The sequence below is a fragment of the Haliotis asinina genome, chromosome 7, assembly GCF_037392515.1.
Source record: "Haliotis asinina isolate JCU_RB_2024 chromosome 7, JCU_Hal_asi_v2, whole genome shotgun sequence".
In the NCBI taxonomy this organism is placed as follows: Eukaryota; Metazoa; Mollusca; class Gastropoda; order Lepetellida; family Haliotidae; genus Haliotis; species Haliotis asinina.
The window spans coordinates 16,798,363-16,814,924 of NC_090286.1; positions in this window are offsets into that span (position 1 = coordinate 16,798,363).

Sequence of the window (16,562 nt, forward strand, 5' to 3'; positions counted from 1 at the left end):
CGACAGTTTCGGAAAATGTCGATTCATTTGAGTGTTTTTACGTTATCCTATACATCGTTCCAAGGTCTACAACGCCTCTTCGGTACATCGACTGTTTCGGAAAATGTTGATTCTTTTTGAGTGTATTTACGCTATCCTATGCATCGGGTCAAGGTCTAGAATGCGCCTGTAATGTAGAAACGTCGCCTGAATTATTGGCCATACACTTACAATCCCTGCGGCCTATAGGTAGACTACATGTTTGTCTATCGGTACATCGACAGTTTTGGAAAATGACGATTCATCTGAGTGTTTTTACGTTATCCTGTACATCAGGCCAAGGTCGACAATGCGCCTTCGGTACATCAACAGTTTTGGAAAATATTGATTGACTTGAGTGTATTTACGCTCTCCTATGCATCGTCGCAAGGTTTAGAATGCGCCTGTAATGTGGAAACGTCGCCTGAATTATAGGCCATGCACCTACGTTTCCTGTGACCTGTAGGTAGACTACAGTTTTGTCTATCGGAACGATGACAGGTTCGGAAAATGTTGATTCATTTGAGTGTATTTACGCTATCCTATGCATCGGGTCAAAGTCTAGAATGCACCTGTAATGTAGAAACGTCGCCTGAATTATTGGCCATACACTTACAATCCCTGCGGCCTGTAAGTAGACTACATTTTTGTTTATCGGTACATCGACAGTTTCGGAAAATGTTGATTCATTTGAGTGTGTTTATGCTATCCTATGCATCGTTCCAAGGTCTACAATGCGCCTGTAATGTAGAAACGTCGTCTGAATTATTGGTCATACAGCAACATTCCCTGCGGACTGTAGGTAGACTACATTTTTGTTTATCGGTACAGCGACAGTTTCGGAAAATGTTGAATCCTCTGAGTGTGTTTACACTATCCTATGCATCGGGCCAAGGTCTACAATGCGCCTGTAATGTAGAAACGTCACCTGAATTATTGGTCATACACCTACATTCCCTGCGGCCTGTAGGTAGACTACATTTTTGTTGATCGGTACATCGACAGCTATCCTATACATCGGGCTAAGGTCTACAATGCGACTGTAATGTAGAAACGTCGCCTGAATTATTGGCCATACACTTACAATCCCTGCCGCCTGTAGGTAGACTACATGTTTGTTTATCGGTACATCGACAGTTTCGGAAAATGTCATACACCTACTTTCCCTTCGGCCTGTAGGTAGACTATGTTTTTGTTTATCGGTACAGCGACAGTTTCGGAAAATGTTGATTCATTTGTGTGTATTTACGCTATCCTATGCATCGGGCCAAGGTCTAGAATGCGCCTGTAATGTAGAAACGTCGTCTGAATTATTGGTCATACACCTACATTCCCTGCGGCCTGTAGGTAGACTCTATTTTTGTCTATCGGTACATCGACAGCTATCCTATGCATGGGCCAAGGTCTACAATGCGCCTGTATTGTAAAAACGTTGCTTGAATTATTGTCCATACACTTACAATCCCTGCAGGATGTAGGTAGACAACATTTTTGTTTATTGGTACATCGACAGCTATCCTATGCATGGGCCAAGGTGTACAATGCGCCTGTATTCTAAAAACATCGCCTGAATTATTGGCCATACACCTATATTCCCTGCGGCCTGTACGCAGAATACATCTTTGTCTATCGGTACATCGACAGTTTCGGAAAATGACGATTCATCTGAGTGTTTTTAACGTTATCCTGTACATCGGGCAAAGGTCTACAATGCGCCTTGGGTGCATCGACAGTTTCGGAAAATATTGATTGACTTGAGTGTATTTACGCTATCCTATGCATCGTCCCAAGGTTTAGAATGCGCCTGTAATGTGGAAATGTCGCCTGAATTATGGGCCATGCACCTACGTTTCCTGTGACCTGTAGGTAGACTACAGTTTTCTCTATCGCAACGATGACAGGTTCGGAAAATGTTGATTCATTTGAGTGTATTTACGCTATCCTATGCATCGGGTCAAGGTCTAGAATGCACCTGTAATGTAGAAACGTCGCCTGAATTATTGGCCAGACACCTACGTTCCCTGCGGCCTGTAGGTAGACTACATTTTTGTGTATCGGTACATCAACAGCTATGCTATGCATCGGGCCAAGGTGTACAATGCGCCTGTAATGTAGAAACGTCGTCTGAATTATTGGTCAAACACCTACATTCCCTGCGGCCTGTACGCAGAATACATTTTTGTCTATCGGTACATGGGCAGTTTCGGAAAATGTTGATTCCTCTGAGTGTGTTTACACTATCCTATGCATCGGGCCAAGGTCTACAATGCGCCTGTAATGTAGAAACGTCACCTGAATTATTGGTCATACACCTATATTCCCTGCGGCCTGTAGGTAGACTACATTTTTGTTGATCGGTACATCGACAGCTATCCTATACATCGGGCGAAAGTTTTCAATGCGACTGTAATGTAGAAACGTCGCCGGAATTATTGGCCATACACTTACAATCCCTGCGGCCTATAGGTAGACTACATGTTTGTCTATCGGTACATCGACAGTTTTGGAAAATGACGATTCATCTGAGTGTTTTTACGTTATCCTGTACATCGGGCCAAGGTCTACAATGCGCCTTCGGTACATAGACAGTTTTGGAAAATATTGATTGACTTGAGTGTATTTACGCTGTCCTATGCATCGTCGCAAGGTTTAGAATGCGCCTGTAATGTGGAAACGTCGCCTGAATTATAGGCCATGCACCTACGTTTCCTGTGACCTGTAGGCAGACTACAGTTTTGTCTATCGGAACGATGACAGGTTCGGAAAATGTTGATTCATTTGAGTGTATTTACGCTATCCTATGCATCGGGTCAAAGTCTAGAATGCACCTGTAATGTAGAAACGTCGCCTGAATTATTGGCTATACACTTACAATCCCTGCGGCCTGTAAGTAGACTACATTTTTGTTTATCGGTAAATCGACAGTTTCGGAAAATGTTGATTCATTTGAGTGTGTTTATGCTATCCTATGCATCGTTCCAAGGTCTACAATGCGCCTGTAATGTAGAAACGTCGTCTGAATTATTGGTCATACAGCAACATTACCTGCGGACTGTAGGTAGACTACATTTTTGTCTATCGGTACATCGACAGCTATCCTATGCATGGGCCAAGGTCTACAATGCGCCTGTATTGTAAAAATGTCGCCTGAATTATTGTCCATACACTTACAATCCCTGCGACCTGTAGTTAGACTACATTTTTGTTTATCGGTACATCGACAGTTTCGGAAAATGTTGATTCATTTGAGTGTGTTTACACTATCCTATGCATCGGGCCAACGTCTACAGTGCGCCTGTAATGTAGAAACGTCGCCTGAAATATTGGTTTTACACCTACATTCCCTGTGGCCTGTACGCAGAATACATTTTTGTCTATCGGTACATGGACAGTTTTGGAAAATGTTGATTCCTCTGAGTGTGTTTACACTATCCTATGCATCGGGCCAAGGTCTACAATGCGGCTGTATTGTAAAAACGTCGCCTGAATTATTGTCCATACACTTAGAATCGCTGCAGGATGTAGGTACACAACATTTTTGTTTATAGGTACATCGACAGTTTCGGAAAATGTTGATTCATTTGAGTGTGTTTACGCTATCCTTTGCATCGGGCCAAGGTGTAAAATGCGCCTGTAATGTAGAAACGTCGCTTGAATTATTAGTCATACACTTACATTCCCTGTGGCCTGTAGGTAGACTACATTTTTGTCTATCGGTACATCGACAGCTATCCTATGCATGGGCCAAGGTCTACAATGCGCCTCTATTGTAAAAACGTCGCCTGAATTATTGTCCATACACTTGGAATCCCTGCAGGATTTAGGTACACAACATTTTTGTTTATCGGTACATCGACAGTTTCGGAAAATGTTGATTCATTTCAGTGTGTTTACGCTATCCTATGCATCGGGCCAAGGTCTACAATGCGCCTGTAATGTAGAAACGTCGCCTGAATTTTTGGCTATACACCTACGTTCCCTGCGGCCTGTAGGTAGACTATATTTTTGTTTATCAGTACATCAACAGCTCTCCTATGCATCGGGCCAAGGTCTAGAATGCGCCTGTAATGTAGAAACGTCGCCTGATTTATAGGCCATGCACCTACGTTTCCTGTGACCTGTAGGTAGACTACACTTTTGTCTATCGGAACGATGACAGGTTCGGAAAATGTTGATTCATTTGAGTGTCTTTACGCTATCCTATGCATCGGGTCAAGGTCTAGAATGCCCCTGTAATGTAGAAACGTCGCCTGAATTATTGGCCATACACCTACAATCCCTGCGGCCTGTAAGTAGACTACATTTTTGTTTATCGGTACATCGACAGTTTCGGAAAATGTTGATTCATTTGAGTGTGTTTATGCTATCCTATGCATCGTTCCAAGGTCTACAATGCGCCTGTAATGTAGAAACGTCGTCTGAATTATTGGTCATACAGCAACATTCCCTGCGGACTGTAGGTAGACTACATTTTTGTTTATCGGTACAGCGACAGTTTCGGAAAATGTTGATTCATTTGAGTGTGTTTACGCTATCCTATGCATCGGGCCAAGGTCTAAAATGCGCCTGTAATGTAGAAACGTCGCCTGAATTATTAGTCATACAGCTACATTCCCTGCGGCCTGTAGGTAGACTACATTTTTGTCTATCGGTACATCGACAGCTATCCTATGCATGGGCCAAGGTCTACAATGCGCCTGTACTGTAAAAATGTCGCCTGAATTATTGTCCAAACACATACACACCCTGCGGCCTGTAGTTAGACTACATTTTTGTTTATCGGTACATCGACAATTTCGGAAAATGTTGATTCATTTGAGTGTGTTTACACTATCCTATGCATCGGGCCAACGTCTACAGTGCGCCTGTAATGTAGAAACGTCGCCTGAATTATTGGCCAGACACCTACGTTCCCTGCGGCCTGTAGATAGACTACATTTTTGTTTATCGGTACATCAACAGCTATCCTATGCATCGGGCCAAGGTGTACAATGCGCCTGTATTGTAGAAACGTCGTCTGAATTATTGGCCATACACCTACAATCCCTGCGGCCTGTAAGTAGACTACATTTTTGTTTATCGGTACATCGACAGTTTCGGAAAATGTTGATTCATTTGAGTGTGTTTATGCTATCCTATGCATCGTTCCAAGGTCTACAATGCGCCTGTAATGTAGAAACGTCGTCTGAATTATTGGTCATACAGCAACATTCCCTGCGGACTGTAGGTAGACTACATTTTTGTTTATCGGTACAGCGACAGTTTCGGAAAATGTTGATTCATTTGAGTGTGTTTACGCTATCCTATGCATCGGGCCAAGGTCTAAAATGCGCCTGTAATGTAGAAACGTCGCCTGAATTATTAGTCATACAGCTACATTCCCTGCGGCCTGTAGGTAGACTACATTTTTGTCTATCGGTACATCGACAGCTATCCTATGCATGGGCCAAGGTCTACAATGCGCCTGTACTGTAAAAATGTCGCCTGAATTATTGTCCAAACACATACACACCCTGCGGCCTGTAGTTAGACTACATTTTTGTTTATCGGTACATCGACAATTTCGGAAAATGTTGATTCATTTGAGTGTGTTTACACTATCCTATGCATCGGGCCAACGTCTACAGTGCGCCTGTAATGTAGAAACGTCGCCTGAATTATTGGCCAGACACCTACGTTCCCTGCGGCCTGTAGATAGACCACATTTTTGTTTATCAGTACATCAACAGGTATCCTATGCATGGGCCAAGGTGTACAATGCGCCTGTAATGTAGAAACGTCGCCTGAGTTATTGGCCATACACCTATATTCCCTGTGGCCTGTACGCAGAATACATTTTTGTCTATCGGTACATGGACAGTTTCGGAAAATGTTGATTCCTCTGAGTGTGTTTACACTATCCTATGCATCAGGCCAAGGTCTACAATGCGCCTGTAATGTAGAAACGTCACCTGAATTATTGGTCATACACCTACATTCCCTGCGGCCTGTAGGTAGACTACATTTTTGTTGATCGGTACATCGACAGCTATCCTATGCATTGTCCCAAGGTTTAGAGTGCGCCTGTAATGTGGAAACGTCGCCTGAATTATGGGCCATGCACCTACGTTTCCTGTGACCTGTAGGTAGACTACAGTTTTGTCTATCGGAACGATGACAGGTTCGGAAAATGTTGATTCATTTGAGTGTATTTACGCTATCCTATGCATCGGGTCAAGGTCTAGAATGCACCTGTAATGTAGAAACGTCGCCTGAATTATTGACCATACACCTACAATCCCTGCGGCCTGTAAGTAGACTACATTTTTGTTTATCAGTACATCGACAGTTTCGGAAAATGTTGATTCATTTGAGTGTGTTTATGCTATCCTATGCATCGTTCCAAGGTCTACAATGCGCCTGTAATGTAGAAACGTCGTCTGAATTATTAGTCATACACTTACATTCGCTGTGGCCTGTAGGTAGACTACATTTTTGTCGATCGGTACATCGGCAGCTATCCTATGCATGGGCCAAGGTCTACAATGCGCCTGTATTGTAAAAACGTCGCCTGAATTATTGTCTATACACTTACAATCCCTGCAGGATGTAGGTAGACAACATTTTTGTTTATCGATACATAGACAGTTTTGGAAAATGTTGATTCATTTGAGTGTGTTTACACTATCCTATGCATCGGGGCAACGTCCACAGTGCGCCTGTAATGTAGAAACGTCGACTGAATCATTGGCCAGACACCTACGTTCCCTGCGGCCTGTAGATAGACTACATTTTTGTTTATCGGTACATCAACAGCTATCCTATGCATCGGACCAAGGTGTACAATGCGCCTGTAATGTAGAAACGTCATCTGAAATATTGGTTTTACACCTACATTCCCTGTGGCCTGTACGCAGAATACATTTTTGTCTATCGGTACATGGACAGTTTTGGAAAATGTTGATTCCTCTGAGTGTGTTTACACTATCCTATGCATCGGGCCAAGGTCTACAATGCGGCTGTATTGTAAAAACGTCGCCTGAATTATTGTCCATACACTTAGAATCGCTGCAGGATGTAGGTACACAACATTTTTGTTTATCGGTACATCGACAGTTTCGGAAAATGTTGATTCATTTGAGTGTGTTTACGCTATCCTTTGCATCGGGCCAAGGTGTAAAATGCGCCTGTAATGTAGAAACGTCGCTTGAATTATTAGTCATACACTTACATTCCCTGTGGCCTGTAGGTAGACTACATTTTTGTCGATCGGTACATCGACAGCTATCCTATGCATGGGCCAAGGTCTACAATGCGCCTCTATTGTAAAAACGTCGCCTGAATTATTGTCCATACACTTGGAATCCCTGCAGGATTTAGGTACACAACATTTTTGTTTATCGGTACATCGACAGTTTCGGAAAATGTTGATTCATTTGAGTGTGTTTACGCTATCCTATGCATCGGGCCAAGGTCTACAATGCGCCTGTAATGTAGAAACGTCGCCTGAATTTTTGGCTATACACCTACGTTCCCTGCGGCCTGTAGGTAGACTATATTTTTGTTTATCAGTACATCAACAGCTATCCTATGCATCGGGCCAAGGTCTAGAATGCGCCTGTAATGTAGAAACGTCGCCTGATTTATAGGCCATGCACCTACGTTTCCTGTGACCTGTAGGTAGACTACACTTTTGTCTATCGGAACGATGACAGGTTCGGAAAATGTGGATTCATTTGAGTGTATTTACGCTATCCTATGCATCGGGTCAAGGTCTAGAATGCCCCTGTAATGTAGAAACGTCGCCTGAATTATTGGCGATACACCTACAATCCCTGCGGCCTGTAAGTAGACTACATTTTTGTTTATCGGTACATCGACAGTTTCGGAAAATGTTGATTCATTTGAGTGTATTTACGCTATCCTATGCATCGGGTCAAGGTCTAGAATGCCCCTGTAATGTAGAAACGTCGCCTGAATTATTGGCCATACACCTATATTCCCTGCGGCCTGTACACAGAATACATCTTTGTCTATCGGTACATCGACAGTTTCGGAAAATGACGATTCATCTGAGTGTTTTTAACGTTATCCTGTACATCGGGCAAAGGTCTACAATGCGCCTTGGGTGCATCGACTGTTTCGGAAAATATTGATTGACTTGAGTGTATTTACGCTATCCTATGCATCGTCCCAAGGTTTAGAATGCGCCTGTAATGTGGAAATGTCGCCTGAATTATGGGCCATGCACCTACGTTTCCTGTGACCTGTAGGTAGACTACAGTTTTCTCTATCGCAACGATGACAGGTTCGGAAAATGTTGATTCATTTGAGTGTATTGACGCTATCCTATGCATCGGGTCAAGGTCTAGAATGCACCTGTAATGTAGAAACGTCGCCTGAATTATTGGCCAGACACCTACGTTCCCTGCGGCCTGTAGGTAGACTACATTTTTGTGTATCGGTACATCAACAGCTATGCTATGCATCGGCCAAGGTGTACAATGCGCCTGTAATGTAGAAAAGTCGTCTGAATTATTGGTCAAACACCTACATTCCCTGCGGCCTGTACGCAGAATACATTTTTGTCTATCGGTACATGGGCAGTTTCGGAAAATGTTGATTCCTCTGAGTGTGTTTACACTATCCTATGCATCGGGCCAAGGTCTACAATGCGCCTGTAATGTAGAAACGTCACCTGAATTATTGGTCATACACCTATATTCCCTGCGGCCTGTAGGTAGACTACATTTTTGTTGATCGGTACATCGACAGCTGTCCTATACATCGGGCGAAAGTTTTCAATGCGACTGTAATGTAGAAACGTCGCCGGAATTATTGGCCATACACTTACAATCCCTGCGGCCTATAGGTAGACTACATGTTTGTCTATCGGTACATCGACAGTTTTGGAAAATGACGACTCATCTGAGTGTTTTTACGTTATCCTGTACATCGGGCCAAGGTCTACAATGCGCCTTTGGTACATAGACAGTTTTGGAAAATATTGATTGACTTGAGTGTATTTACGCTGTCCTATGCATCGTCGCAAGGTTTAGAATGCGCCTGTAATGTGGAAACGTCGCCTGAATTATAGGCCATGCACCTACGTTTCCTGTGACCTGTAGGTAGACTACAGTTTTGTCTATCGGAACAATGACAGGTTCGGAAAATGTTGATTCATTTGAGTGTATTTACGCTATCCTATGCATCGGGTCAAAGTCTAGAATGCACCTGTAATGTAGAAACGTCGCCTGAATTATTGGCTATACACTTACAATCCCTGCGGCCTGTAAGTAGACTACATTTTTGTTTATCGGTAAATCGACAGTTTCGGAAAATGTTGATTCATTTGAGTGTGTTTATGCTATCCTATGCATCGTTCCAAGGTCTACAATGCGCCTGTAATGTAGAAACGTCGTCTGAATTATTGGTCATACAGCAACATTCCCTGCGGACTGTAGGTAGACTACATTTTTGTCTATCGGTACATCGACAGCTATCCTATGCATGGGCCAAGGTCTACAATGCGCCTGTATTGTAAAAATGTCGCCTGAATTATTGTCCATACACTTACAATCCCTGCGACCTGTATTTTGAATACATTTTTGTTTATCGGTACATCGACAGTTTCGGAAAATGTTGATTCATTTGAGTGTGTTTACACTATCCTATGCATCGGGCCAACGTCTACAGTGCGCCTGTAATGTAGAAACGTCGCCTGAAATATTGGTTTTACACCTACATTCCCTGTGGCCTGTACGCAGAATACATTTTTGTCTATCGGTACATGGACAGTTTTGGAAAATGTTGATTCCTCTGAGTGTGTTTACACTATCCTATGCATCGGGCCAAGGTCTACAATGCGGCTGTATTGTAAAAACGTCGCCTGAATTATTGTCCATACACTTAGAATCGCTGCAGGATGTAGGTACACAACATTTTTGTTTATAGGTACATCGACAGTTTCGGAAAATGTTGATTCATTTGAGTGTGTTTACGCTATCCTTTGCATCGGGCCAAGGTGTAAAATGCGCCTGTAATGTAGAAACGTCGCTTGAATTATTAGTCATACACTTACATTCCCTGTGGCCTGTAGGTAGACTATATTTTTGTTTATCAGTAGATCAACAGCTATCCTATGCATCGGGCCAAGGTCTAGAATGCGCCTGTAATGTAGAAACGTCGCCTGATTTATAGGCCATGCACCTACGTTTCCTGTGACCTGTAGGTAGACTACACTTTTGTCTATCGGAACGATGACAGGTTCGGAAAATGTTGATTCATTTGAGTGTATTTACGCTATCCTATGCATCGGGTCAAGGTCTAGAATGCCCCTGTAATGTAGAAACGTCGCCTGAATTATTGGCCATACACCTACAATCCCTGCGGCCTGTAAGTAGACTACATTTTTGTTTATCGGTACATCGACAGTTTCGGAAAATGTTGATTCATTTGAGTGTGTTTATGCTATCCTATGCATCGTTCCAAGGTCTACAATGCGCCTGTAATGTAGAAACGTCGTCTGAATTATTGGTCATACAGCAACATTCCCTGCGGACTGTAGGTAGACTACATTTTTGTTTATCGGTACAGCGACAGTTTCGGAAAATGTTGATTCATTTGAGTGTGTTTACGCTATCCTATGCATCGGGCCAAGGTCTAAAATGCCCCTGTAATGTAGAAACGTCGCCTGAATTATTAGTCATACACCTACATTCCCTGCGGCCTGTAGGTAGACTACATTTTTGTCTATCGGTACATCGACAGCTATCCTATGCATGGGCCAAGGTCTACAATGCGCCTGTACTGTAAAAATGTCGCCTGAATTATTGTCCAAACACATACACACCCTGCGGCCTGTAGTTAGACTACATTTTTGTTTATTGGTACATCGACAATTTCGGAAAATGTTGATTCATTTGAGTGTGTTTACACTATCCTATGCATCGGGCCAACGTCTACAGTGCGCCTGTAATGTAGAAACGTCGCCTGAATTATTGGCCAGACACCTACGTTCCCTGCGGCCTGTAGATAGACCACATTTTTGTTTATCAGTACATCAACAGGTATCCTATGCATGGGCCAAGGTGTACAATGCGCCTGTAATGTGGAAACGTCGCCTGAATTATTGGCCATACACCTATATTCCCTGTGGCCTGTACGCAGAATACATTTTTGTCTATCGGTACATGGACAGTTTCGGAAAATGTTGATTCCTCTGAGTGTGTTTACACTATCCTATGCATCAGGCCAAGGTCTACAATGCGCCTGTAATGTAGAAAATTCACCTGAATTATTGGTCATACACCTACATTCCCTGCGACCTGTAGGTAGACTACATTTTTGTTGATCGGTACATCGACAGCTATCCTATGCATTGTCCCAAGGTTTAGAGTGCGCCTGTAATGTGGAAACGTCGCCTGAATTATGGGCCATGCACCTACGTTTCCTGTGACCTGTAGGTAGACTACAGTTTTGTCTATCGGAACGATGACAGGTTCGGAAAATGTTGATTCATTTGAGTGTATTTACGCTATCCTATGCATCGGGTCAAGGTCTAGAATGCACCTGTAATGTAGAAACGTCGCCTGAATTATTGACCATACACCTACAATCCCTGCGGCCTGTAAGTAGACTACATTTTTGTTTATCAGTACATCGACAGTTTCGGAAAATGTTGATTCATTTGAGTGTGTTTATGCTATCCTATGCATCGTTCCAAGGTCTACAATGCGCCTGTAATGTAGAAACGTCGTCTGAATTATTAGTCATACACCTACATTCCCTGTGGCCTGTAGGTAGACTACATTTTTGTCGATCGGTACATCGGCAGCTATCCTATGCATGGGCCAAGGTCTACAATGCGCCTGTATTGTAAAAACGTCGCCTGAATTATTGTCTACACTTACAATCCCTGCAGGATGTAGGTAGACAACATTTTTGTTTATCGATACATAGACAGTTTTGGAAAATGTTGATTCATTTGAGTGTGTTTACACTATCCTATGCATCGGGGCAACGTCCACAGTGCGCCTGTAATGTAGAAACGTCGACTGAATCATTGGCCAGACACCTACGTTCCCTGCGGCCTGTAGATAGACTACATTTTTGTTTATCGGTACATCAACAGCTATCCTATGCATCGGACCAAGGTGTACAATGCGCCTGTAATGTAGAAACGTCATCTGAAATATTGGTTTTACACCTACATTCCCTGTGGCCTGTACGCAGAATACATTTTTGTCTATCGGTACATGGACAGTTTTGGAAAATGTTGATTCCTCTGAGTGTGTTTACACTATCCTATGCATCGGGCCAAGGTCTACAATGCGGCTGTATTGTAAAAACGTCGCCTGAATTATTGTCCATACACTTAGAATCGCTGCAGGATGTAGGTACACAACATTTTTGTTTATCGGTACATCGACAGTTTCGGAAAATGTTGATTCATTTGAGTGTGTTTACGCTATCCTTTGCATCGGGCCAAGGTCTTCAATGCGCCTGTATTGTAAAAACGTCGCCTGAATTATTGTCTACACTTACAATCCCTGCAGGATGTAGGTAGACAACATTTTTGTTTATCGATACATAGACAGTTTTGGAAAATGTTGATTCATTTGAGTGTGTTTACACTATCCTATGCATCGGGGCAACGTCCACAGTGCGCCTGTAATGTAGAAACGTCGACTGAATCATTGGCCAGACACCTACGTTCCCTGCGGCCTGTAGATAGACTACATTTTTGTTTATCGGTACATCAACAGCTATCCTATGCATCGGACCAAGGTGTACAATGCGCCTGTAATGTAGAAACGTCATCTGAAATATTGGTTTTACACCTACATTCCCTGTGGCCTGTACGCAGAATACATTTTTGTCTATCGGTACATGGACAGTTTTGGAAAATGTTGATTCCTCTGAGTGTGTTTACACTATCCTATGCATCGGGCCAAGGTCTACAATGCGGCTGTATTGTAAAAACGTCGCCTGAATTATTGTCCATACACTTAGAATCGCTGCAGGATGTAGGTACACAACATTTTTGTTTATCGGTACATCGACAGTTTCGGAAAATGTTGATTCATTTGAGTGTGTTTACGCTATCCTTTGCATCGGGCCAAGGTGTAAAATGCGCCTGTAATGTAGAAACGTCGCTTGAATTATTAGTCATACACTTACATTCCCTGTGGCCTGTAGGTAGACTACATTTTTGTCTATCGGTACATCGACAGCTATCCTATGCATGGGCCAAGGTCTACAATGCGCCTCTATTGTAAAAACGTCGCCTGAATTATTGTCCGTACACTTGGAATCCCTGCAGGATTTAGGTACACAACATTTTTGTTTATCGGTACATCGACAGTTTCGGAAAATGTTGATTCATTTGAGTGTGTTTACGCTATCCTATGCATCGGGCCAAGGTCTACAATGCGCCTGTAATGTAGAAACGTCGCCTGAATTTTTGGCTATACACCTACGTTCCCTGCGGCCTGTAGGTAGACTATATTTTTGTTTATCAGTACATCAACAGCTCTCCTATGCATCGGGCCAAGGTCTAGAATGCGCCTGTAATGTAGAAACGTCGCCTGATTTATAGGCCATGCACCTACGTTTCCTGTGACCTGTAGGTAGACTACACTTTTGTCTATCGGAACGATGACAGGTTCGGAAAATGTTGATTCATTTGAGTGTATTTACGCTATCCTATGCATCGGGTCAAGGTCTAGAATGCCCCTGTAATGTAGAAACGTCGCCTGAATTATTGGCCATACACCTACAATCCCTGCGGCCTGTAAGTAGACTACATTTTTGTTTATCGGTACATCGACAGTTTCGGAAAATGTTGATTCATTTGAGTGTGTTTATGCTATCCTATGCATCGTTCCAAGGTCTACAATGCGCCTGTAATGTAGAAACGTCGCCTGAATTATTGGTCATACAGCAACATTCCCTGCGGACTGTAGGTAGACTACATTTTTGTTTATCGGTACAGCGACAGTTTCGGAAAATGTTGATTCATTTGAGTGTGTTTACGCTATCCTATGCATCGGGCCAAGGTCTAAAATGCGCCTGTAATGTAGAAACGTCGCCTGAATTATTAGTCATACAGCTACATTCCCTGCGGCCTGTAGGTAGACTACATTTTTGTCTATCGGTACATCGACAGCTATCCTATGCATGGGCCAAGGTCTACAATGCGCCTGTATTGTAAAAATGTCGCCTGAATTATTGTCCAAACACATACACACCCTGCGGCCTGTAGTTAGACTACATTTTTGTTTATTGGTACATCGACAATTTCGGAAAATGTTGATTCATTTGAGTGTGTTTACACTATCCTATGCATCGGGCCAACGTCTACAGTGCGCCTGTAATGTAGAAACGTCGCCTGAATTATTGGCCAGACACCTACGTTCCCTGCGGCCTGTAGATAGACCACATTTTTGTTTATCAGTACATCAACAGGTATCCTATGCATGGGCCAAGGTGTACAATGCGCCTGTAATGTAGAAACGTCGCCTGAATTATTGGCCATACACCTATATTCCCTGTGGCCTGTAGGTAGACAACATTTTTGTCTATAAGTACATCGACAGGTATCCTATGCATGGGCCAAAGTGTACAATGCGCCTGTAATGTAGAAACGTCGCCTGAATTATTTGCCATACACCTATATTCCCAGTGGCCTGTAGGTAGACTACATTTTTGTTGATCGGTACATCCACAGCTATCCTATGCATTGTCCCAAGGTTTAGAGTGCGCCTGTAATGTGGAAACGTCGCCTGAATTATGGGCCATGCACCTACGTTTCCTGTGACCTGTAGGTAGACTACAGTTTTGTGTATCGGAACGATGACAGGTTCGGAAAATGTTGATTCATTTGAGGGTATTTACGCTATCCTATGCATCGGGTCAAGGTCTAGAATGCGCCTGTAATGTAGAAACGTTGCCTGATTTATAGGCCATGCACCTACGTTTCCTGTGACCTGTAGGTAGACTACACTTTTGTCTATCGGAACGATGACAGGTTCGGAAAATGTTGATTCATTTGAGTGTATTTACGCTATCCTATGCATCGGGTCAAGGTCTAGAATGCCCCTGTAATGTAGAAACGTCGCCTGAATTATTGGCCATACACCTACAATCCCTGCGGCCTGTAAGTAGACTACATTTTTGTCTATCGGTACATCGACAGTTTCGGAAAATGTTGATTCATTTGAGTGTGTTTACACTATCCTATGCATCGGGCCAACGTCTACAGTGCGCCTGTAATGTAGAAACGTCGCCTGAATTATTGGCCAGACACCTACGTTCCCTGCGGCCTGTAGATAGACTACATTTTTGTTTATCGGTACATCAACAGCTATCCTATGCATCGGGCCAAGGTGTACAATGCCGCTGTAATGTAGAAACGTCGTCTGAAATATTGGCCATACACCTACATTCCCTGTGGCCTGTAGGTAGACAACATTTTTGTCTATAAGTACATCGACAGGTATCCTATGCATGGGCCAAGGTGTACAATGCGCCTGTAATGTAGAAACGTCGCCTGAATTATTTGCCATACACCTATATTCCCAGTGGCCTGTAGGTAGACTACATTTTTGTTGATCGGTACATCGACAGCTATCCTATGCATTGTCCCAAGGTTTAGAGTGCGCCTGTAATGTGGAAACGTCGCCTGAATTATGGGCCATGCACCTACGTTTCCTGTGACCTGTAGGTAGACTACAGTTTTGTGTATCGGAACGATGACAGGTTCGGAAAATGTTGGTTCATTTGAGGGTATTTAAGCTATCCTATGCATCGGGTCAAGGTCTAGAATGCACCTGTAATGTAGAAACGTCGTCTGAATTATTAGTCATACACTTACATTCCCTGTGGCCTGTAGGTAGACTACATTTTTGTTTATCAGTACATCGACAGTTTCGGAAAATGTTGATTCATTTGAGTGTGTTTATGCTATCCTATGCATCGTTCCAAGGTCTACAATGCGCCTGTAATGTAGAAAAGTCGTCTGAATTATTAGTCATACACTTACATTCCCTGTGGCCTGTAGGTAGACTACATTTTTGTCGATCGGTACATCGGCAGCTATCCTATGCATGGGCCAAGGTCTACAATGCGCCTGTATTGTAAAAACGTCGCCTGAATTATTGTCTATACACTTACAATCCCTGCAGGATGTAGGTAGACAACATTTTTGTTTCTCGATACATAGACAGTTTTGGAAAATGTTGATTCATTTGAGTGTGTTTACACTATCCTATGCATCGGGGCAACGTCCACAGTGCGCCTGTAATGTAGAAACGTCGCCTGAATCATTGGCCAGACACCTACGTTCCCTGCGGCCTGTAGATAGACTACATTTTTGTTTATCGGTACATCAACAGCTATCCTATGCATCGGACCAAGGTGTACAATGCGCCTGTAATGTAGAAACGTCATCTGAAATATTGGTTTTACACCTACATTCCCTGTGGCCTGTACGCAGAATACATTTTTGTCTATCGGTACATGGACAGTTTTGGAAAATGTTGATTCCTCTGAGTGTGTTTACA